At 35.9% G+C, this 22,921-nt stretch overlaps 1 long non-coding RNA gene across 1 annotated transcript; it reads right to left on the bottom strand.

Moving 5' to 3' along the window:
- Window positions 1-2,458: 2,458 nt before the first annotated feature.
- Window positions 2,459-22,909, bottom strand: LOC141422603 (uncharacterized). Its single transcript, XR_012447283.1, has 2 exons — window positions 15,759-22,909; window positions 2,459-5,446 (listed from the first exon to the last, which is right to left on the bottom strand). It is a non-coding gene; the product is annotated as an uncharacterized lncRNA (long non-coding RNA).
- Window positions 22,910-22,921: the final 12 nt, after the last annotated feature.

Genomic DNA, 22,921 nt, shown 5'->3' with positions numbered 1-22,921 from the left:
ACACAGATGTCAAAATATGGCTACATACTTTTGTCAGGTTGCCTCAATCTTAAATTGGAGCTAGAAAATTCTAGGCTACAGACTAGCCAACCTAAAATATTTTTAATAAAAGTCAGTGAGTTTTGATAGATTATCTAGCATTAAGCTTTGCTCCGTGTAGAGAATATTCAGATACAACTCTTTGTTACACAACACAAGAAAGATCTTGCTGATTCAGATCCAAATGACTTAAAAAATAAAAAGCAAGTTTACCAGTTGAATAAATAATAATACTAAGCACTCTTTTTATGTGTGGAGAAAGTAGTTAGTCACCAATATTAGCATTTCTCAAAATGAGGTTGCTAGATCAGAGGGAAGTTTCTACAAAATTTCTGATTGTGAGTTTTCAGTTCACTGATAATTAAAAAGAAAAACCCCAAATGGCTAAAAGTTATGTTACCAAGTACTGTTAGGATATAGAGCAAAGGAAATTCTCCTACACTGCTAGTGGAAGTTAGAATGCTGTAGTCACTTTGAGAAACAATATGGCAATTTTTTTTTGAGATGGGGTCTCAGACTGGCCTTGAATTCACAATCTTCCTGTCTCAGCCTCCTGAATGCTGGAATTACAGGTGTGAACCACCATGCCTGGATTCATGACAATATCTATCACATTCTATGCAACCATCTCTACTCTGAGGTATTTAGTCAACATATCCAAGACACTTAAAAGAAATTTATAACAACATTATTCATAACTGTCCCAAACTGGAAACAGTGCAAATGTTTATCAGTAATGAGTTTGATTGTAAAATAGTTATAATGGAATACTTCAGAGCAGTGAAAAAGAATGAATTACTGCCAGATGCTACAATATTCCCAGTGTGTTGAATGAAAAAGCCAGAAATAGAAGAATACATACTATATGAATCATTCAAATAAGACCAAAAAGCAAGCAACTAATAATAATAATATTGGTTACCCTAACAAAGAGTCTATTAGTTGGAAGAAGGCTCAAAAAAGACTTCTGGAGGGCTCATATTATTCTACATCTTGATGTGGTTCTGCACTTAAATCTAGGAAGAAGCACCTGCTGACAACATGCTGGCCACACAGACATCATTCATTTACTGTGCTCCCTCCCAAATTCTCACACTGCAGTGTATACAGGTGGTGCTTCCTGCATATGCCTTTGGGTTCTCCATATAATTCCTAAGCCTGTCCTCCAACTTCTGCATGTGGTGCTTCTAACACCTCTCAGCTATAATATTCAAAGGACTGTCCTTGGCTTACTGCAGCCCTTTTGGCCATACTTCTCAGAGTTGGAAATGCCAGAGCTATGTCTTGTATAGGACTACATGTGACCAAGGACTGACAGGATGAAAGAATGAAGCCTAGTTCCTTTTCTTCAGGACAGGAAAACTGTCGAACGTGATGTCCTCTGTGCTGCTCACTGTAGGACCCAGCTGAGGCTATGACGTGACCTGAAGTGGCTCCTTTGCTTAGCTTCTGTTTCTCTTCCCTGTCCTGCTTCCTCTCAGCCCCACTAGCTTTTCCTGAGATCACTTCCTTAGCAAATCTCTGGCTCACAGTTTCTCAAAGCAAGTCTCTGAGAATCAGATCTAAAACAACCATATTAAAAATCCTATCATCACATGAATGAAGCTTTTTTTCCCCTGCTTGCCTTCTAAATACTTAACCTTATCACCTGATCTCTCTTAAGGGTTAGTCCTTCAAATTCTTCCATTAATAAAATGGGTGCACAATCTGTGAGGCATGACTCATGACACATTTATCAATTATTTGCAATTAGCAAAATGCAATGGTAAATGAATGAGTCATTTCACAAGACCCGCAGTCACCAGAAAACCCAGTGCAGGCTGGTGAGTGTGGCAGCAAGGGATAGTGTTCAGAAAAGATCCAAAGTACAGGTTTTGCCTGGAACGGGGAGATGAGTGAGGCATGAGACAGATTCCTCTGGTATAATTATCAGGTTTTAATCACCTGGCACAGGAAGAACCAAAACAATCAAAATTGAACAGTTCAGAGCAGAAGACAATCTAACATCATGAATTTTATTTAGTAATAACCCTGTAGTGATCAGTATTTATTAATCTGATTATGTCAAATAAAAAACTTTGCTTTCACTCAAAAATATTAATTCTGTGGATAAACAATGAAATGGATGTGCTATGATTCAGTAAGTCGAAGGGACTGCCACTAATTTTAAGTGGTTCAGGACAGGGAAATTTCTTCTATCCAGATGAAACCCAGATGGCTTCATGAATTGAGAGCTTGCTTGATAAGTGTTAACATAGTCATCCAGTGGAAAAGCCTGTTAATGCGACTTGTTTTAATTCAAACAGCTGATGATTATTTTTGCCTCCAATCTATTTTAAGGTTTAGCAATATGAACATCTGGTAGTGTGAGCTTTAGAAATAATTACAGAGTGAGTCAATAAACATAGAATTGTGTAACATTTCACATGGAAGTTTCAAAAACAATATATTTTAAACAATTTCAAATTTACTTGTAGAATCTAAGATGTTCTTAAATTAGCTTTTTTTAATACATGCTAAATGATGTTAAATATCACATGATTGACTTAATTGGAGTGAATGGTAGTCAAAACTTGCAAAAGAAACTGTAACACAAAGTAAGATGACTGAAACAAAAAAATACGTAAGTGTAAAAATATTTATAGAGAAGCCTAGACTGAAACTCATCACATATCAGTGGTGCTAATCTATATGTGCTAGAATTGAAGATTTTATTTTCTACTTCATAATCAGGAAACTTGTCTATGAAAAGTTTCATGAATAAGATTTTCCTTCTAACTCAAATTTCCCTCAAATAAGAGTTTGGTGGGTAAATGTCACTTGAGCAATGAGCGTGTGTTGAAAATTCATTATCATAAAGGTGTGTGTGGATTTAGATGGGCTTTGATCTTTCTGAATTACCACATATTGCCTACAAAACATTCTAAAACAGGAATCTCAAAGATAAAAATAGAACTGTTTTTGTTGGTAGTGGTGGGGTTAAACAATCAGACATTTTCCTAACATCAACTTACTTGATTGGCAAATAATGAGAAGGAAAGGATAAGCACATTTCAACACACACATTCATAACCTTTACGTGGTGTGCAGGTCTCTTTTAATTTCTTAATGACCCCTTTCCTGGTTATAAAATGTCAAACAATCAGTAGCTATAGAAAGGGAAAAATATGGAATATGGAGCAAATTTCAGAGAAAAGGCACAGCCAATAAAAGCAAGCTTTAATCAAGGAAGTTTTCAAATACCAAGTTTCCATCACAATGAAAGGTATCAGCTGTGACTCTGTGGGATGGTGTATCTCATATTTGATATTTCCTGTGAGTCACACTTTTCATCTAAGAATCATACTGTATTTTATAAACATAAAACTTCAATAACATCTGCATTATTTTCTCTGTTGTATAAATGGACTACTAAATCATCATACAGCTTGTAAAGTTGACAGAGGTCACCTAGGCTGAGATTATTTTCATATCAGCACCTCTTCCCAGGATGGTATCAAGTAACTTGGATTAGGATTTGAGAACTCCACAGCTTCCACCTACCACATTGAAATCCATGTGTTTAAGTCTTTTAAAATAATTTACTATAGAGATAGTTCTAGGGGAAAAATTTTCTACATATACATATATACAGACAAATATTATTTATCTATAGATACAGATTTAAAGACACCATAGAAAAACTTCTTAACTAGCAAAGTGGCCATAAACTGATAAATGGCAGAGACATTTGGAGCCTAGATCCTGACATGAATGTCCGTTTACAGTGACAGAGAACATAATGGGCGAGTCTGTAAGCAAAAATTAGAAACGTAGTGTTTGGATTTTTAACAATTATTTTGTCGATTGTGATGTTTGTGATGCATCTTAACTTTTGATCAGAGGTCAGAGGCTTCTAACTTTCTTGGTTTGTGAGTCCCTAATTTCTCAGTAAAATTTTTCTTGGAGTCCCTAGACCAAATGAGGTGCCTAACAGTTCCATGTATTAAGTAGTTATGTCCCAACTTAGTAATGGTGGTTGATGTGGTGTGATGTCCAACAGGTGGCGCTTTGCTTTTCCTTGAAATTTATTCCTCTGTGCTGCTGGCTGTACTGCCCAGGGTTTGGGGGAATGTGCAACTGGTACCTGGGCCCTGTTAGGGGATTTCAGCTCTAGATTACACTTGAACCAGATGGAGCAAGGCACAGAATTGGCCATGGAAGATGAAATTTGAAACCAAGAGAAAAAAGGTTTCCATGAAAGTGTCTTTTCCTCTCTACAGACACTCAGCAACCTGGTTCTACTAAAAATGCCTATTGCAGTCCTTTTTTTTTTTAATTTTCCCACTTTGCAGTCCAGGCTGGCCTTGAACTCCTCCTACCTTAGTCTTTCAAATGCTGAGACTGCAGGTGTATAACACCATGACCAGCTCTACTGCTGTCCTTTTAAGTTCCATTACTATTATACTCACCCCAGCAAAGAGGGTGAACAGCTGGTCTCTCCCTTGTATACAGGAAGCCTTTATCAAGGGTTAGCATCTCCTTTTCTGACAGAAAGCTCCAAAATTTAGAAAACCTCTAAGTTGGTTTGTTCTATTTTTTTCCTTTTTTGTTGCCTATGAATCATTCTCCAAACCACATTGCCTTAAAAATAACAATATAAATAAAGTAAATTTGTGTTTATATGTGAATCACACCAAAGGAAATAGATTTTGGTAAATACTGTAACTGTATGGGACCATCAGATACATATAAGAATTTCATAAATGAAATTCTTCTGGAACCCTGAAAGGGATACCTAGAAGAAATAGCTATCCTATAACCAATTGACACTGAACTTCAATAACAAGTCTGTGTGCCTGCCAATTTATTAAGTTACCCTGGATAGAGGACATAGTGGTTTTTAAATTAATCTGCAGAGAAGTTACAAGTATAGAATGCTTTAAATGTAGGCATCAATTCACTGTGGAGCTGTTTCTCACATAGGCAACTAGCATGTATTTCCAAGTAGCATGTATTCAGGAGAACAGTAAGGATTTATCTATTCCTTCATTCATTTATTATCAGTAATCAATCAATAATCAGTGACTCTTCTGAGACAGACCAAGAATTCCAGAGTTTCTAATTAGGCTTTGGTAACAGTACCACACACAGATTGGACATCCTTGCTTGACTTTGGAGGCCAATTAATGCAGAGGCAAGGCCCAGGTAGAAAAAGAACTTCATTACAATGAGCCGGCGGATTGGAAGCCAGCAGGGCTGTCATCTGAAAGGTCACTGGCCTGGGAGGCTGACTCACAGGTGATTTATACAAAGTGGGTGGTCACAGACAGGTGGGCTCCTTCTCACAGGTGGATGTTTATGGCCAAATGACGCACGTCTGATTCTAATCAATCTTCATAGCCTAGTCAGGAGGTGATTTTCTGTTCTGCAAATATCAAGAACAAGGATTATTATTCCCTCTGGCTATTCTCTCACTGATGAGTTTACTGACATGTAGTTCCTGATGTATTATACAATGGACAAGCTAGAGGGGGGTAGCTGCCCCAAAGATTTCTGCCAACAAGCTCAGGCTAATGAATAAAAACATATTTCTCCTGATCATTATGGACCACAGGGGTCAGATGAGCATAAATAGGGAGTCAGCATGAGATCTGGGCTTAATGTTTGGCTTCAGTGAGAGTGAAATACTCAGCACAAACACAATTTCTTTTTCCAAAATCTATAGATGGATGGAGTGCCTGCTAAGTACCAGTCATGGTCTGAGTTTAGCGGAAGGTCAAGAGCCACGGTAGGAGATGAAAAAGGAGCAGATGACTTGCCCTTGTGGAGCTGGGCCTGGAGGTTTAGAACAGCAGGAGACTTTTACAACTCAGGAAGCAGAGGAGATGTGGAGGTAATTCACTTTCCTTTCTGACCTCAATTTACTCTTTTTAAATAGGGATTAGACTACAGCTCTCCAAACCCTAATGTTCTGATTTCAGTATCATCCAACCCAACATTTACTTCAAAGTCAGAGAAAGAGTTGTAGCAACATAAATAGACTTCTGAGTACAAAACGCTATGTTATCCAGAAGGTAAGTAGAGATGATAGACTATGTTTTAAAATAAACTCACTGCGGTTTTTAATTCTCAATTCCAACCTTGAATTTTATGAGTATTGATTTCCTAAAAAAAAGAAAGCCTACAACTTTTACTTCCCTTAAGTACCTGTTATTCATTTTACATAAAGCCATTAAAAATTTTAAAGCCATTAAAAATATATGTATCTATTTCAGTATATATAATATGTATATTAATATGTATATATTCATGTGTGTATATGTTATATATGTATATCTATTACATAAAATTTTCAGTTTAAATGTCCTCTTATCCTCCAAAATGATCTTTCTTACATAATTAAAATGAAAGGTCTAATTTTGGACACATAAAAAGTTAAGCTTGACATTTACTGAGCATTTATAAAAAAAACTATACCTTGCTTTGCCTAAAAACAATTCATTGTGAAGCACTTCAAACATTAAAGCAAAATGTCATTGACAAAACAATGCGGTGGGACAGAAATTGAGGATAGATTTGTAACATTTTTGATTTGCTAAGGTCACAATACAACCAGAGACCTGCTTGGTGGGTAGGTGGTGGAGGTGGTCCTCAATAAATTAGGTCCAGTCTGGTCAACTTGCTTCATAACTCAAATCAATTGGAAGAATAATGATGGAAAGGCAGGACAGGAATTTAATCTATATGGCCATATTGGGAAGATGGAGGAGATCAAACATTTCTGCCCATCTTCTGGGCACTGGTATGAGCTTTACATTTAAATACAGGAAGAACTGAGGTAAGGTGAGAGAAAAATGGATAGTTAAACAGTTATTAGTCCTGTTTGATCTGGTTGATCATTGTCCCAGCCCTGGTTCTGCAAGGTGACTCTGGAGAAGTCTGTCACTTGAGGGAACAATCCAGTTTCCATGGGATGATTGCTCCTGCTGAGGGGACAGGCTCAGCTTCCTGTGGGATTATTGCTCCCATTGAGAGGGTGATTTCATCATGAGATGATCTGTAAGTTTTTACTGTTCCTGGAGTCCAAGTTGACTGTAGGTTTAGAACAATGACTGGAGATGTTCAGGAAGCTTTTAGACATTGTGAAAGCTGACAGTAAAAGTACTGTCAGTTACTCTTATCTTTGTCCTTTCAGCCTTGAAGGGGTATAAGAGGTAGGTTAGGTGCCACCAGTTTTTGGCAGACATACCTGGAATGATCAACATGCCTACATGAAGAGTTGTGTAGGACTCTGACTCAAAGTTTTAGAGGAAAGAATCACAGATGCAAGATGAAGGCAGAGATACTAGTCTTTATCCTGCTTTTAGTTACTGATTGGACATCTGCAGATCTATGTGAAGAGTCAGTGCTTTTTAGCAAACCAAGTTTCTAAGCAACTGTTATAATAATTTTATATTTCTTATATATAAATGTATTTATGTCACATATTCCTCTTATTTTACTTACCCTTCACTGTCGTACTGTGGAGTAATATTTATACTGTGTAGACAAGGAAATTGAGACAAGGACATTGTTCTTACAACAGCAATAGATTTGAAACTATATCTACCTAGCTTCTCAAAAGCTCTTGAAAATTTCTCCTTATACCATGTGAGATTCTAGCACATAATCCCTTCTTTCCAAATTTATGGAAATGAAACCTTGATTTTCCCTCAGAGAATATAAAGGAATTAGTCATAGAAGAGGGATGAAGATGAAATTGACTTCAGAATTACCTTTCCCAGACCCTATTTTGTACCAAATTAGAGTATTATAGGAGGAGGGAAGTCTACTGTAGTCCTGGACTACACTCTCTGAGTCACAGCTTCTTAGGCACTTCTCTGCTAGAATTCCCTTTCTCTCTTCACTGCTTTCTGAAAACTTACTCATCTTAAAACTCCATTTCAGGAGTCACTCCCTTTGCATGAAAATTCATTATTTCCTCCATATTATATAAAATCATGACCACTTTAAATTCTTCGGTTCTTTTTTGGTCCCTGAAGTAGAAGGCAGCGTGTAGGACGGGTATGCTAGGAAGACAGATATACAAGTTTCACAGTCTTGCTCAGACTATTAATATACGACCTTGGAAAATTTAACTTCTGTGAGCCTCAGTTTCCTCAATTACACACTGGGAAAAGAATTCCTGCTGCAATAATATGTACCTTACAAAGTTATTAAAGTGATTATATGATACCTCCATGATAAAAAAAAACCAAAGAGAAAATGATGTATTATTTATCACTATTTAAAAAAAAATTTTAGAAGGTCCCTAACTTTAGTATTTACTCTTTAACAACAAGCACTCCAATCTGGTCTAATAATTGCAAAACTGGAGGACAGTCTCATAGAGAAACAAAATGTTTAATCACGTACTTAGTGTTGAGTGTTCCCCACTCCTAGCACTGAGGCCCAGGGCAGGGTGAGGAGTCATGGCTGGTTTCCTAAGCAGTTCCTAACCCTGCCTCCTCCTGTACTGTGTACGCACATAGCTGTAGCTTCCCCAGCCTCCCTAGTGTCTTATGTAGCTGGCATAATGTAGCACTGATGCAGTTGGAACTGCAGAAGCACATCTGACTCTTCCTCAGTTGGACACTTTAGTTGGTTCTTTGTCGCATCTCTCTAAAGATCTGCAAGACAGTTCACCTGCCTTTAGCAATGTCCTTGTCTGGTTAGCTGCATTCTGAGCATCCAGAGATCCACTATTTCTTCATATATCATAGCCTGCAATTTTTTTTATCCCCTTTCATCATTCTCTTTTATCCTCCCAGAACCTGCATTTGGAAGAAATTCCCTTTAAAATGATTCAATATCAACTCACTTTTACAGGAGTCAGGATGAAGAGGGTCACATTGTGCCATGAGGAGCCAATTTTAGTGAAAGTGAAGCTCACCCAAGAAAACGGATTTTCTTTATACCCCTTGACTTCATACTTCTCATACTTAAACATACTATTTATGTCCCTCAACCTCCAGGACATAGACATCAAAATCTCTTCATAAGCCTCACGTATTGGCTTGAGCTGAGGTTAAAGAAAGGTAAGAAAGCAGAGAAGACAATTCAAAACTCACTCAAAGAAGTCTCTCTGTTCTCCAACTTACCCTCTTACCTGAGCTGAGGCAGGCACATAACTGTATTGGTAGAATTATCTTCTTATTCCTTAGCAAATCATGCACAAATGGTCTAGCACTTCACGTAGGTTCTGAGGCATTGGGTACAGGGAGGCAATTTTTCCTTGCTATCTATTAAATTGTTCTTTGTCTTTGGGTTTCATTTTTAAAACCACTAAACAGATAATGGGCCCAAGAAAAAGCAAAACCATGAATATGAAAGATAGTAGGTACCAAGTAAGCTTTTCTCTGTTTTTTCCTCTCTGAGGCCAACCACTACCTTAACTCTTCTTCTCTATGCTTTCAACCTATTTTATTATCTTTTGTCTCTCCAAACTGGATTTGGTTTTCTACGTGCACACACAAAAAATTGCCACCCCACAGGTTCTAATGTTATGTTTCCCACAAAAAAGTAGAAACTGACTAGGTCAAATCTTAATTGAAAATGCCTACAGAAGGAAGAAAATCAGCCTAATGTGGACCAGATAATCATCCCTGAACCAATCAACTTCATCCAACAAAGACACTATAAAGGTATTCTTCTGGGCAGGCTGATCTTAATGAAAGGAGGTTGTATGCTAGACAGACACCCCAAGAGTGTGCGAAACACACATACAGAACCATAGGAATGCTAGTGCTTGTCATAAAGGCTAGCATAAGTACGTACCCTAAAACGTTTATTCTTTTCTAAATAGTTAGATATACTATACTAGACTTTGTGGTTAATCATCCAATATTTCCCAACATAGCCACTACCTTAATTTTTACTCAGATGTCTTTACTCCCACGGGCGTTTATTTCATACTTATAGTGGGGCAAATGGCTGAAGTTCCAACTAATGAGCATAATGCTTCCATCTGGCCACAGTTATTTATACCAGTCCAATGAGATCAAAGCAGAGGTTTTCTGAGAGAAAAAAATTCCTGCTTTTGAGAATACTGTTAGGAATGATCTCCTTTCTCGTATAGATGTGCATGGAGAAGCACTTCTCTACAGGAGCTTATATAACTGTACGTGACACAAAATAGAACCCAGCCTAAAAAGAATCCAACCTCACAAGAGGCAGGGGAAAGATGAAAGACAACTGTTGACCAGCTGACTCTACTCCTGAAGCTAACTAACATGTCATCTTCCAGTTATATGAGTCCATAAACCCCCTCTATCATTTTAACCAACTTGGGTTGGATTCTAAAATACCACATGTGGAATATTCAAACAAGTTCTGACATGTCAAACAAAACGTCAGTGAGTATATTTGCAAAAGACTCTGATTATTCTTGAGGGGAGTTTATAAATGGGCTCTAAAAAAGAAAACAAGAGAAAAAAATCAAGAATTAGAACTCCAAAAAAAATAAATATTAAGACACTTATCAAAACCTCCTAGGGAATATACCATATACATAGAAAACTCAAGAAAATGAATTAAGAAATTTTAATTGAATCATAGGAAACTGGCTGATTTTGTAGCAAGAGGAGATATTTTGAGAAGACCCAATCAAATGCCATATATGTTGTCTTCTGTCTGCCCATCAGGAATATTGTTTTAATCTCTCAAGAGATTAAAGACAACAGGGAAGGCTTATAACTATTGAGGGTACTAATAGGAACTAGGAAAATAGAGTGCATAGAAACCACATAAGACAATAATACTTCTCAGGAGTAAGCTTTCTTCCCCCTGTGTTAGAGACACTGCCCACGAGGACTGAGAAGAGATGGAGACCTCAGAAAACCCAGCACTTCAAGGTGAGACATAGAAGATGGCCACAGGCAGTGAACCTGAGACCAGAGTGTGGGGGTGGGAGACAAATACACTATCCATGAGGAATCTATGCCAGGAAACATGCCAAGGAAATAAAGGACATTCGTATCCAGTTCTGGTAGTATTGTGAGATCGGGAAGAGGGAGGTAGCTTAGAAGGGAATACTACTTTTTGAAACCATTGTCTGTTAGCTAGTTCTTATTGATTATTTTTCTATGTATGGTGAAAAATCTATTTGTGTTGTGAAATAGTATTTTAAAATACATTACTGTGTTTTTATCTTGGCAACTTCTTGTATTTTAAAATAAACCTTTCCCCTTATTCAACTAGATATTCATTACCTTATTTATTACCTCTGAGAAAGTTAAGATTTATAATAGTTTGACTAGAAAAAGAAAGATTTTTAGGAGTTTGGTTTTGGCTTCCAAAAATAGACTGTTGAAATCAGTTTCAAAGTTAGGCCAGTGTTGAATTCAGTTTCAAAGTTAGGCCAGTGTTGAATTCAGTTTCAAAGTTAGGCCAGTGTTGAATTCAGTTTTCAATTTCAAGAGTGAAGCAAAGGATAAAGATAGAAAAGATGTTTTTGTCTTGTTCTCTTGGTTTTAAATTCCATAATTTTTCCTTTAAAAATTAAGAAACAAAGCCTGGAAGACTGGGAAGACGGTTTTAATAAAACTCTTAATATAAAGGATACAAGGGAGGACATTAGAACAGTCCTCCAGCCCAAAGGAAGGAAACAAAAACAAAACAAAACAAAAAACCACAAACAACCCTGAACGTGAGTAGAGAAGTAAGTGGGTGGTACCATGAGTTCTGGAGAGGCCCCTGCCCTACCTTCATAATTGGGGAGAAGAAGGTAGGTTGGTCACTAAGTTGGATGTCAAAAAATTCCCAGGGGTCTCTGATACATTGGCAAAAGAAACTTTCCCTTACTTTGGGAGTTCTAACTAGAACAAGCCTCAAAGAGTACCATGCAAATGAAATCCAAAAAAAACAGAGGTAGCCCTGCTTATATCAGATAAAAAACAAGATTTAAAACAGAAATCAGTTAAAAAAAGTAAAAGACAAGGATAGTCATTATATAATGATAAAGGGGCTAATTCAGCAAGAGAAAATAACAAATCCAAATGTACATATACCCCATATCAGAGCACCCAGATACATAAAGCAGACATTAGTAGACCCAAAGGGAGAAACTCCAATACAATAACAGGGTGCTTTAACACCCCACTTTTAGCAATGATCATCTAGACAGAAAGTCAATAAGGAAACAGAAGAGTTACATTTCATCTTAGACCAAGTGGACCTAATAGATATTTATAGAACATTTCACCCAACAACTACAGAAGACACATTCTTCTCAATAGCACCTGGATTATTCTCCAGGGTAGAACATATGTTAGGTCACAAAATAAGTCAACAAATTTCCAAAAATTGAAACCATATTGAATATTTTTTTCCAACCGCAATGCAATAAAAATCAGTAATCAATAACAAGGAAAATTTAGAAAACTATAGAAATACAGAGGGATAAGCATACTATTGAACAACCAATGGATCAAGAAAGAAATTAAGAAAGAATGTTTTAGAATTCTTGAAACAAACAAAAATGGAAGCACAAGATACAAAAACCTGTGGGATATAGCAAATGCAATACTAAGAGGAAAGTTTATAGCAATCAACACCTACATCTAAAAATCAAAGAGCTCAAACAAGCAACCTATGGCTGTATCTCAAGGAACTAGAAAAGCAAGAACAAGCTGGAGCTGTGCAGAGAACAAGTCTAGAAGTCTATGTGGAGATAGCATTGAGACTGTGGCAGACTATCAATCTGCTGTGGGCAATGTGAAAATCAAGGTCAGACCAAGAACAATGATCACAGGAAGTATAGTTTCTAGGAAGTTGTAAACCCAACATTCCCAGAACTCATGCATATGGAATCATTTAAATTCCCACTAATGGGAGTGGAGAAATGTTAAATATACAGGGCATTTCATAAAGAAAAAAGAAGGGCCAGGGGTTAGTAGTGAGGTAAAAGCATCTCTAGAATAAAAGTTACCATAAACATATGTTTAAAGAAACAAAAAGATCGAGTTTCTCTATGAGTAGCTTAATTCCCTGCCATAACAATGTCCAACACTCTTTAAAAGAATATCACAAAATCTACCATGTGACAAAATTTCATAATATCCAGCATCTAATAAAAAATTACTAGTCATATGAAGAAGCAGAAAAATGTACCGAACACCAGGAAATGAATCGGTTAATGGAAACGGGCCCCCAGATGACAGGCATGATGGAATTACTAGACAATTACCTTAAAATAGCCATTTTAAAGGTATTTGGTTTGAAAGAAAAACATGACCAAAATGGAGAGGGAAATGGAAAATATAAAAACAATAACAAGGAACTTAAAGAGGTGAAAAATACAATGCTGAAAATTTTACTGATTGGTATTAACATCAGGTTAGTTACTACAGAAGAAAAAAAAATCTATGAATTTGAAGACATATACAGAGTAATATCCAAAATGAAAGAGAGGAATGGAGAGAATCTTAGAAACCTTGGGAACAACATCCAAAAATTAACATACTGGGATGTAGCTCAGCAGCTATACAGCACTGAATTTGATCCCCAGCACCACAAAAACAAACAAATGAACAAATATACATGTAGTTGGAGTCCAGAAGGCAAGGGTGCAAAGACCGAAAAACTATCTGAAAAAAATGGCTGAAACATTTCCAAATTTGATGAAAGTATAGACCCAGAGATCAAAGAAATTCAAATCATACTGAGGAAAAGCATGATCAAATTGATGAAAACCAATGTTAAGAAGAAAATCTTAAACATCACCAGAACTGAGTAGTAGGGAATGGAATTGGTACCACTTACATCTTGTTACCATTACATTTTGAGAGACTCCCAGAGTCATTAGCCACTTAAAAAATTTGCTTTATACAATCACTTTGAAAGTCTATCTTTCATAGCTCCCCCACCCTCAATTGGTGTTACAGTCTACCCTGGCTAATTTAAAATCAAAAAAATCTTTTTAGGCTTCAAGAACAACTTACACAAAAGTAACTTTGCCATTAGGGCATGTAAGCATTCACATATTTTATTTTCTTTAACTATAAATTAAAATCAGGCATTTCTTATAATTAAACTTTCAATACTTTGTCTTTGAGTCAGTATTTTACATTTCTAATATTTTATTTGTTAGTATGCAATAGAATGATAAAGTTTTGACATTTATATTTTATATGTTGTTTTAGATATATGTTTTTCATAAATTTTATATTTAAAATCCATTAGGCATTAGTTTCATTAACTTTTAAGACTTATATAAGCACACTTTTAAAACAAAAAATAATCAATATTCATTCACAGTTTTATATGAAAAAAAATCCTAAATACTGCCATATATTTCACTGTCTTATTGGGATTATAATTCAGAAGGAATTTACCCTATATTTTCAATTTAGAGAGAAAATATAATTAATTACATTCAAAGGAAACATCCCCAATGTGAATATAGGCAAATAGGTGATTCTCTAAGGAAATAGAGCTTTGTTTCAACTTGCTATTTTCTGTTAGAGTATATTACAACTTTTAAAAAGAAAATGTTAATTTGTACAAAATTGATAACAACTCAAGTTATTTTTATCCAATGGCATTTCAAATGAATTTTGCCCTAGAGACATAACTAGTTCCTTTCTGACTGAAAAGATTAAAACCTAAGATTTTAAATTTTCATTACAATTTAATTTCATTCTTTTTTCAATTACTATAATATTTCTGCCTGTCCTGTACATTTTTCAATAAGCTTTCCTATCCCTCTACTTTCCTCAGTTAATTAATTCAATCTTTGACATTTGTTAATTTATATTTGTGAGGAGTCAGTCATTTTTTAAAAGTATACTTTGAAAACATCAAATGTAAATGGTGATGGTGATTAGTTTTTGTTTCTGCATATTTAATTCACAGCAAATGAATTAAAAACCAACCTCATTTGTGTCAAGAAACCTCATTCTTTAAGAAATTGATCTTTTTTCCACCATATTATCCCAGGGGCTTCTCACCCTTCTCACTCAAGAATGTCAAATCAGACCATTGTCTTATCACCCCACCTCAAGTCAAACACACAGATCTTTTTTCAATTTATACATGTTACTGATGTTCATTTTAGGAAAACAGATATGAAAAACAAATACAGGAAAACTACCAACTTGAGTAATCCCATAAATTCTTTATCAAGACTTTTAACTTCCTTATGACCCAATGACAGGAAGTTCTATCAAATCATTCAGTTTTTTATTAATTTATTTGTTTGGTTTTTTTCCTTGATGGTCTTGCTAAGTAACCCAGACTGGTCTGGAACTCACAAACCTCCTGCCTCAGCCTCTGGAGTGCTGGTTTTCAGGGCTGTGTCACCACTCCAGGCTTAAATCATCTACTTTTACCTGAACTTTGATGATTACATCCATTTCCCAGAGAATTATCTTAGATAAAGGGTATGGTCTTCTTTCTACTGGAAGTCCTTTTTAGCCCCATGTTCTGAAACAGTGGTTTAAGTTGAACAGTGAAAGTACCATCTGCTAGGAATCTCTCTGTATAGCTATTCTTATCTCAACCAGCAAAAACACTATGTCTTTCTTGTTATTGCTTATGTCTTCTCTTCAACAAAATTGGAGAAGAGGACAGAAGAGGTTCTGCCTGGAAGTGAGGAGGGTGAGGGAGAGAGGGAGGGGGCGGGGGGCAGGAGGGGAAAATGCCCCAAACAATGTATGCACATATGAATAAATGAATAAAGAAAAATAAAAAGAAAGTACCATCTGAGGACACCCAGCCTGAACCATATCAACCTCTCCAGGAAGCCTGCCATACAAGGATTGTTGTAGTTGTTTCATGTGGTGGTGATGATTTTCTTGCGTAACTCTCAAAAGTTGAGGGCCAGAAAGGAGTCCTGTGGAGCACAGAGTCCAGAGGACTCTCTGGTGGTGGAGAATCTGTTATATCACAACCCTAAGGTTACAGGTTACAAGGCTTGGCTCTTGTCTCCTGTTGGAGTGAGAAAAATATTACTGAAATAAACAAAATAACATAAAAAATTATCCTGCTATAGTAAACCAGGAATAAATGTCAGACTAACATTCTTTCAGTTAAACTGTACAAAAGTGGACTGGGCAAATGACAATAAAATAAAATAATAATGTTCCACTATCACTCAATCTCAGATCCTGACAGAATGATTGAGTTAGGTTGTTTTATGGCTGGTTGTTCAAACAGCAAAAAGCCACATGTACATAACTTGCATAGAGTTACTGAATCACAGTGACAAATTCTACATGTGTCCTTATGAGGCCTGGTGAACACAAGTAGGTAAGGCTCATTCACATTTTTAGGCTTTCATAAACAAGGATGACAGAGAAAAAGATGAGCTGCTGCTGTTTTTCCATTTCATCCTGTGAGCATTTCACTCTGGAAATTATCACCCAGGCTAAGGTCTTTGGGCTTGCCATAATAAGACTGTTTTTATTATAAGGACCGCAGCTCAGCTGGTACTCAGTGACTTACTTCTGACACTGCAAATGCCCCCTGCACAGGGGAAGACATACTTCACCCAGGGTTTGAGACAATCCCAAATATGTACCTGCTTCAGTATCAGCTTCTAGTTCCCAAATGCCAAATGCAAAGGAAAGTATTTTAGATATATTTAGACTCCAGTTCTCCTCCTCAAACTTGACACTATTTGAAGTGAATAGAAAATACAGAATAGTCATCCATCATTACGTTCAAACAGGGTTTTGCCAATATTTACTCTTTCTACTAACCACATTTGATAAGATGTTTGCTTTCTAGTTTATTTCCCATAATCCATGAACTGTTTTTTATATATGCAGTTAACACTGTCACTTCTTTTTTCTGAGACTTATGGCTGAAGTTCTTTAAGTACTATTTCAATCACACCATATTTAGTAAAACAATCTAATCCCCATGAGCATTAAGAAGAGTACTGTGATTAAATGGAAAAAAAAAAAAGCTACAACATTGTCCTGATCGTTGACAAATAATCTGACTCAGTGCAAAAATAGTGAGTTAAAAATGGTTGGCTTAACCCTAAAATATTTGGGGATCCAAAGACCTCTTCACTTTATGTTGTTTCTCTTGTCTTCATTTCAACTTAATTCTCTAAAAATCTTCATGGGTTTCTTATGTAACAGATAATCAAATCCATCCAACAGACGCCACATCCCAAACCTCTTCAAGACAAGCCCTTTTCTATTTGCTTCTCTTGAGTTTGCTATGGTAGAATTCTCTTACAAGTCTCATTCCTTAATAGGAATGATATGGCTGGGCAGGACTCAACAGTCCTCAAAGAAACTCTACTCTGTTTGAAATGTTTTATGAGCCACTCTCTTATATCCTTCTGAGGTATTAACAAAGGACTTTGAACACTCAATCTGGATTTTATCTTTTCCAGAGCCATTTTTAATTTAGTAATTTTTAAGAGAATCTGGATATAAGAAACAGTTTTATTTCAAACCTTGTGTCCTCTAGATCTTTTATATTTAAGGTTTATTTGGGGGCAGGGCATAGTGGAGCATACCTATAATTCCAGATACTTGGGAGGATCAGTTTGAAGCCAGAGCGGGCAAACAGTCAGTGAGACACTATCTCACCAAATAAGCCAGGCATGGTGGCACATGCCTGTGGTCCCAGCTATGTGGGAGGCCATAAGTAAGAGGATTTTGGTCTGAAGCAGGCAAAAACATGAGACCCTACTGGAAAAATAACTAAAGCAAAAAAAAAAAAGGGCTGGGAGCCTGTTTCAAGTGCTTGTATAGCAAACATGAGAGCCTGAATCCAAACCCCAGTGCCACCATAAAAAATAAAACTAAGGTTTATTTTTAGGTCCTCTCTTGCCTCACATTTAATCCTACACAATGAGAAAAAAAATGAGGTGCACTTGCAATATTCTGTCTGGGAATCTTAACTACACCACTGCATTAAACAGGTACACTTCCTCTTTGCTTCATTTCCACAGGTGTTTATGTTGGCAGACTCCATGCTATCACCCAACAAGGGATCCCTTTCTTCCAAGTTTCAAAACATCTTCACTTTCCTTTAAGCCTTCACTGTCAGCCTCCTCAAAGCTTTTCAAATTTCCACTAATGCTCTTTTGGCTTTTACTAAGTCTCTTCAGGGTCATTCCAGCTTCTTCTCCCCAGCCAGGCATTCCCACAGCCAATGCCACGTGTATGGTTTTGTTAGGGCAGCATCCCACTTCCAGGTACCAAAATTCCTAGTAGATGTCTGTGGACCCATAAACTATGCCTAAAACTTAGAAATCTGTTCATGAATCTGCAATTTGGGGTTTGTCTCAAATCTATGCAGTGTCACCAGGGTGGTTTGATTAGCCGCTGGAGAATCCACACTCAAGATAACCCCTGTAGTTCCCAATTTGGTGCTGTCTGCTGGATGGAGGTTGGCTAGGGCCAAAGACCAGAAGCTTTTGTTTTTTTCCTATTATCACCTGTAAGTGTTATCATGCAGTTATTTTCATTGACTAGCATAATCAATTAGAAACCCCTTAATTTTTAGAGAAATAACTATTAAGTTTCATATCAAGCAACCTCAAAAGAATATGGGCTGGTAAGAAGCACTTGTTGCATGTGGAAGTTTTTCTAGCATTGTACCAGAGTATTTTGGAGATGCCTAAACGTTCCTTGTTTGAATAAGAAACCAGGAAGTTGGGAGTGGCCACCACTTCTCAAAAGTGCCTCTTCTCTTACCTGCCTTTCACAAGACGTCAAGGTCATGAAATACGGAATGCCTACACTTCCTGCTTGGTCTGAATCATTTGTAATACCTAGCAGTTGAATATTTATTCAGCTGTAGGCTGTATATCTTTCAGAATTATATCAAGTCGAAAATCACTTGGGTATCAAGCATCAACTAGAGTTCTAACATGAATAGCAGGACCTCTCAAAAGAAAATAATTACAATGTATTCTTGATAGAATCAATTTTGTTTGTAATATTTTTTATAATAAATGAAACCATTTAATTTGGAATTTACAGTAAAAAGTATAAATTGGTATTTTGAGCAGTTTTTCTCAACTTGTTTTTATTTTTATTTATTTGTTTTGGTGGTACTGGGGTTTGAACGCAGGGCCTCATGCTAGCTAGGCAGGTACTCTGCCACTTGAGACATTCTGCATCCCTCTCAACTTGACTTTAAAATACGTATCTTAACAGCTCAGAAGATTGTGAAAGGCTATGTCTTCTATGGGTTGTACTTCAAAGACTATTTTTCCAAAACATAAAATTATGAAACTGAATAATGGCATACCCATGCAAGTGAGTGTAAATCCACAAATCCACACACACAGCCCTGGCCTCTCCTTTGCTCCCTTTACTCATGCTATCAACTGAAAGTGTAAGTAATTTAAAGAAACATGTTTTGAGCCAGCTTTACTTTAATGCAGCTAATCTATCAGTTAACTGAGAAATAATGAAAATGAGCTGTTAGACTTAAATCCATGTGAGAGGTTAAGCGTTGTTGGAAAAAATGTCCCCCAAATCATGAGTAATAGTCACAATGATATAATATTAACCACATAAATTAAGCTTCCTTCAATGCTGTTATGCCCCTCTCCACATAATTCCTTTCAAAATCCAAAACCTAGGGAATTATAGCTGTTTCACTCATTTCTTTTTTTTAGCTATGGGCAAATCATGTAAGCAGAATGTACCAAAGACTCTTCTAGGGAATTAATACCTACTCTAAAAATGATTTATTAGAGTTATGTCTGATAAAATTGTAATATTGTGTTCTGCTTTCAGTTGTTTACATAATGGAAAAATAACAAATTATACCTAAAGAATTTTGAAAGACTTGACTCAAATGCTAACAAAATTAGTAATTTGTCAAGTGGTAAACTAAAAATCTTAAAATTGACTTTGCTATTTGTTCCTTTTACTCAAGTTTCTCATGGAATGTTGGTTTAATCTCATAATGAGATCTCAGAATAGAAAATGATAAAAGTATGAATGCTTAATATTTGTCACTAAAATGCTGTCTGTTCCTAAACATGAGAGGGAGGATTAATTTGTACGGATACTGCAAAGTATCCATACTAAGATTCAGCCAAGGTGGATTTGAATTAGTTGATCTGAACAAGAACAAGAGAGCTGTCCACAATTGAAGGGAAGAAAAGTCTAATGTGTGCTCTCCATCCATGGCCAATCCCTGAGATGGGACTAAAAGCAGAAATGATCAACATTTCACAAGGGGCTCATGAGATAAAGCTAAGCTATGAAAAATGCTGTTTTGTTGCTGAGGTTTTAAGTGGTGATACAGCAAAAAGGACTCTCCTTTTCCATAGACTATGTTGTATAACTTCAGCCAATTGAGAACCCTAGAAGAAGAGCAGGGGAACAAGAGAAGAAATCACTTAGAATCATCTGTAAGGATTGTTGTGAGAAGAAATGAGTAACTCTTTGGAGACCCTCAATATTAGTGGATGTGATTTAGGACAGGGGGATGTGCCAGCCCCTGACAATAGGTCTCTTATCATCATGCAATGAGGACTGAGTAAACATATTACATTTATTTGAATACCTATAATTTGTATATTTTGATGGTTTCTAACAATTTAGTTTCTGATCAAATATAAATCACAAAAATCATGACATTTACAACTGAGATTTTAACTGCTGTCCCTAGTTATTCTATCAAGAGCAGTTTCTGCACAGGCACAGGGTTGCGAGAGATGTTTGTGAATCAACTCCTCAGACAGTATCTGATATACAATACTTAAAGGTTTTTTTTTTCTTTATATTAAGACTGTAGAAATAAAGGAATTATTTAACATGTGCCAAAATATAACCATGAGTCATCTGTACGTGGTTTACTAAACAATTAACTCAAGAACAGGAATAATAAATTACTGTTTGACACAGGTGTACTTGTTTTTAATCACTAATCCCTTCCCAGAAGGAATGGTACCACATGTCCTTCAAGTCTGAGAAACTGCCCATTGTCAATGGTTTATCATTCATAGTGACTAACTTTCAAAATCACCATTTTGAGATTTTCTTCTATGCCCTTAGCACAGTATGTTCAAGCTATAGTCAACTTGCATCTTTAAAAATACGCTGTCATCATTTACGTAGTAATTCAAACTCAACTTACACATTCTGGATAACTTTTGCTAGTGCTCTTGACTATTTGAACCTCACACTTTCCAGTCTTCAGAAAACGTTACTCAAGCCAAAGTTTCTTGGTAAGGTGTTCTCTGACTACACCAGGCTACACTATCTCAAATCCATTTATAAACTTGACACTTCTAAACTTACTTATACTTAAGACACCTTGATTTTACATCTCATTTTTAAGACCCTTTTCATTCTTCATTCTACAAAACATGGTTGCTTAACTGTAATGGCTTTCAAGTACTTTTAAATATACAAAAGTTTAAAATGAAGAGAGGGAAAATGCAACTGTAGCAGTGCTGAGGCTCATTTTACTTACATACTATGTAAGATATAGGCCTGTTAGTTCAGTCGATTATTTCAACTGTTATATATCAAATTTTGATTACTAAATTCTAGGACTATTTAACTGTTAGAAAAGTAGTTAAAAACCTGAATAGTTAAAATCATTTATGCCTGTATTACTATTGATACAGAGTGTTGGGTTTACATATTTATTACTGTTAAATTCAATTGGTTAACTTGCTGCATTAAACAAAGATTAAAATAACATTTCAATATTTGTCTTTACAGTTTAACAGAACATTTTAAGGAGTTTTATTTGGTCTCAGATAGGAATATTCATAACCACAGAACTACAGCAGCCCAAGAAGCATCACTCTGTGCCTCGTAAGGTGGTTTAGACTTAACTTGCACTTTTTGAAAGTATCATATGAGGCATTACAGGGAAAGAGTATCAAACTCATCAGGTTTTATGTTGCAATTCTTTCAGACTTTATTTGTTATGCATCAAATTTAATCTAGACTGTTCATGTTGCAGTTAAAGAAAAAAAACTGACAACATTTTAGGCAAAATAAATATTTTATTGTTTTAATGGTTTTTTTTTAGAAATTAGCCTTTGCGTGATATTTCAACCATTTATAAACATTTTATTCTTTCGAAGAACATTGTCAACGTCTCAACCACTTTTGATTAAAATTTCACACACAGACAGTAAGAGTTGAAAATTATAAATGCTAGAAGAATAATAATATTTGGTTGCTACTTTATACATTTATTTGACACATATAAAACCAAATAGGAAACCATTTTCCTTTTTCTTTCATAAAACAGTTTTCACTGGTTAAAACTGAATTAAAATCACTTATGTATGAGGAAAACAAATCTAAATTACTTCCATTTTGGAAATACAAAACCCAGCTTATTCATTTCTATCCATTCAAGTCACAGACCCCATTACTTTGACAATAGTCTACTATTTAGTCTAAAAGACAGAAGAAGAAACATCTTCTTGTAGTAAGAAGTCTGGACAATGAAAAAAATACATAGTGTTTAACATAAGGCACATTTCCCAAAGAAAAATACTAGGTAAGCTATAATAAAATTGCATTTGTTTGGGGTAAAGCAGCAAGGCTTACAGTGTAAGAACAGTAAGTAGTTCTAGGTAACCTCATATAATTCTATACTACTGCCGTTAATAGCCTTCTCAAGAATTAAAAGCAATTTTTACACCACAACAGTTTGTCTTCTTGGAAGTGACACTAAGTAACAGCAGTGGAGGGAAAATCATTGGTTGCTTCAAGCTCTCAAAAATGAATCAGTTATTGCACAGTAAATACCTCATAGAGGTCAGTGATGTAAGAATCTAGTCTGAAGAAAAATGTTATTTAAATTGGTTATGCCTGGAAGTCTTCAAGTTTTATAATTAAGTCTACATAAGAAATCAACTGGAAAGTATTGACAGACAAATAAATATTAGGCTTTTCAAACTGCT

Source organism: Castor canadensis, chromosome 4 (assembly GCF_047511655.1).
Source record: "Castor canadensis chromosome 4, mCasCan1.hap1v2, whole genome shotgun sequence".
In the NCBI taxonomy this organism is placed as follows: domain Eukaryota; kingdom Metazoa; phylum Chordata; class Mammalia; order Rodentia; family Castoridae; genus Castor; species Castor canadensis.
Note: the sequence above shows the minus strand (reverse complement) of the source record. Positions and strands in the feature narration are given on the sequence as shown.